This window comes from Cryptomeria japonica, chromosome 7 (genome assembly GCF_030272615.1).
Source record: "Cryptomeria japonica chromosome 7, Sugi_1.0, whole genome shotgun sequence".
Classification (NCBI taxonomy): domain Eukaryota; kingdom Viridiplantae; phylum Streptophyta; class Pinopsida; order Cupressales; family Cupressaceae; genus Cryptomeria; species Cryptomeria japonica.
This window is the reverse complement of record NC_081411.1, coordinates 344,463,176-344,466,794: the sequence shown is the minus strand read 5'-3', so window position 1 is coordinate 344,466,794 and position 3,619 is coordinate 344,463,176.

Genomic DNA, 3,619 nt, shown 5'->3' with positions numbered 1-3,619 from the left:
CCTAAAGCAATCATAGAATCATTATGAAATATAAACCAAAATTTACAAAGTATAAGAAAATATATGTCCAGTTGATCGAAAAAACAAAAGATACTAGAAACAATTATTTATAAAATTTAGAAAAATTATAATTTGATCATGAGGAAAATGCCACCCAATATTAACTTTTACATTGTTTATACATTCTTGACCATATTTTTTGGTATAATTGACACAACTTGAAAATATTTAAAATGCTAATAAGAACACTCTATAGTGGAACACACTATTATGTTGTCACCTCAGTGCATATGAACAACTATTTTTTTTATTGTGCATCATGTCTATGAATTATAGATTTATCATTTATGACTATGGAATCAACTCTACATATTGTGAATTTAACCCTCTTATATATGTCTAACTTGAGACATATTAGGAAATTATTTTCAAAAAATTATCAAATAGCATATCACCAAAGAATGAATTAATTGGCTTGAAAGGAAAAAGGGATTCATAGAAATTTAAAAATTTGTCCATGCTCAACAAATTTCTAGCCAAAAGACAAAGCCAAATTGGGGGATTAAATTTTTTTTGCTTATAATACTACATTTAATTTCATTAAATATAGAGATGGAGACAACATAAAATTTATCAATGCATTTGAAGGTTTGGTGAATGGTATCTTCACCCTCAATGAGCATCAAGAATGAATCATCCACAAAGTGTCCAATGACTAATTGTTGACAGGTATTGTGAGCTAGAGAAGTACCTTTAACCCTTCAATATGAAGTAGTGATGCGAAGGAGATAATAATGTAGACACCTAAAAATGGTCAACGCTTGCGGAGTCATACTTTAACATTTGCGCATTGCCTCATTTTAGGTTTTTGCGTCGCATTAACATTTCTCCTATGTCACGCACTTGGTTTTTATCATTTGCGAGCATCGAGTCATTCTTCTACATTCTTCATTCTGTCTCGCTTTCAAATTTGGTCTTGTCGACAACACTATCCAATCGTGATTTTGATCGATTTTATCCTATCGCATCAATGTGTGTGCTAATTTGTTATCATTTTGGACATCGTCAATCCTAATTAGGGTTTTGTCCTCTTATTAATCTTATCATCAATCTTATCATTTTGGACATCGTCAATCCTAATTAGGGTTTTGTCCTCTTATCGATTTGTCATCAATCTTTATCATTTTCAATCTTGTCATTTTGCGATCGATTTGTCATCGGTCGTTGTCATGTTCGATCTTGTCATTTTTCGATTGATTTGTCATCGATCGTGGTCATTTTTAATCTTGTCATCTTGCAATCTATTTATCATCAATCCTTGTCCTCTTGTCAATTTTGTCATTTTGCGATCATTTCGCTATCGATCATTGTCTATCATAATTATGTCAATTTGGATCAATTTGTCATTGTTCCTCGTCAATTGGCACATTTATCAATCAAATCATTTATCACATTGGTCCTTTGTTAAATCAAAATCATGATCGACATTAATTATCTTCAATCAAGACCTAATTGTCATCCTCGCATTGCTAATTCACCTTCTAGGGTTTTGTGATTTAGTCATTTAACCTTGCTTATCATTTTCTTCCTTTAGGATTAATAAATTACTTATTTATCCTAAGTCTTCTCATTACAATTAAATCTTCATTTAATTGGCTAATTATTCCTCTTTGTGAATTAATTAATAAATGAAAGATTATTAATTAATTTACCTAATTTCAAATTCCTAATTTTCATCAATTTCAATTTTCTAATTTTCTTAATTCCTAATTTCAAATTCCTCCTATTTCTCTCCTAAATTCATGGAAATGACATAGAAATTTGTCATAATTTGTCATAATTGACAATCAATCAATTCTTGACATAGAAATTTGTCATAAATTGTCATAAATTCTTGACATAGAATTTGTCATAAATTGTCACAAATTCTTGACATAGAATTTGTCATAAATTGTCATAAATCCTTGCATAGCAATTTGTCATAGACATGTCATAATTTTGCTATTCTTGATTTGAATTTCCATTCGAATCACTATCATGCTAATTTGTTCATCTCTCCAATTCTTCTATAAATTGGATGATCTTCATCAATCAAGGCTAATTGGTAATTGGTAATTGATAATCAAGCTATCGAATCTAAACTTCTAGTACTTTTGATCAAAAATCCCGTCTACTTGCTTTCAATTGTGTGTGCACTTGTAGGTGAGATCCACAACCATTTGAAGAGGAAAGAAGAACAATGGAGCCACATGAAGGAGCATTCAAATCGTCATCTGGTTTGCACAATCATTAGTTTTGTATGCTTTGTTTTCATGTCTCTATTGAATGTGTCTTAGGATAGATTCATTGCTTTTGAGCTACTTGATTATTACGTTTATCTATGCTTGTGATGATTTCCTATTTCCTAACCTACAAATAAAACTTTCAAGAACCAACACATAGACCAAAGGCACAAAAGGCCAAAGGATTCAAATTAGACACCATTAATGATGAGACAAGTATAAGCATTAGCCAATAGCATTTGACTTTACTAGACAAAGGTGGACCCAAACACTATAGCTATAAGTAAGATAAGAATGAAATGTCGTTCATTTTTATTGTAGGCTTTATCAGAATTAATTTTGACAAAAGATGCTTATTGATTGGACCTTCCTCCTTGACAACAATAACATTGTTAAAAACACTTGTTTTAAATAAAATATGTTTATTCAAATCATATAGTTAATCTGAGGAGATGCCTAATATGCAAGGCAAGAGCTTTGGCTATGATTTTGTAAGAACTGTTAAAAAGAGTGATATGTGTCCAACCGCATATCAATTTTGGATAGCCAATTTTAGGTATGTAAATATTTTTTTGATTGATTATAGGATCTAAAGAGTTAGACTGAAATGCCTCAAGATAGAATTGATACAAGTCATGACCAATACCATCCAAAATAATTTTATAGAATTCACAAGGAAAGCCCTTACTAAGAGATTTGTTGAACTAACCATGATAAATGTAAACAAGTGGAAAACTTCCCATGAAAGGAATTTGTAACTAGTGACAACCTAGTCTTCAAAGAGCCTACATGGCATGACATCCAAACAATTCATGTGAGCAACATCCTTTTTCAAGGATTGGGCTTTCGTTTAAAATATTTTGGTGTAGTGTTGAATGTAAAGACATGCATAAAATCTAGAGTGGTGAAAAGGATCTACCTATTCTCTTTCATGCACTTGATCTTTTGAGAAGAATCATTGGGCCACAAGGCTTGAGAAATGGTCTTAAACACATTATTGGCAACTTTTAGCTAGTGAAGTCTACATTTGATTTGTGGTCTGATGCTAGTGAGGGAAAGGACCACCTATATAAGGTGGCATTACTTAGTCAATTGGAAGGGTATGTGAAAATGCACCACTTTGAGCTATGTAGAGATTCAACTAACTTGTGAAGTCATATTCATGTAGGATGTGCAATGGATTTTTGCAAGCTATCAACTAAACATTCTCAAAAAATAGGCAATATGGGTGGTGGGATCAAACTACTAAACAATCTAAGCCCTTTTCACCTTTTGGACATGGTGCCTATCAAGTTTCAAAAACATCATATATTAGCCAATATGGATTTGTGATGAAG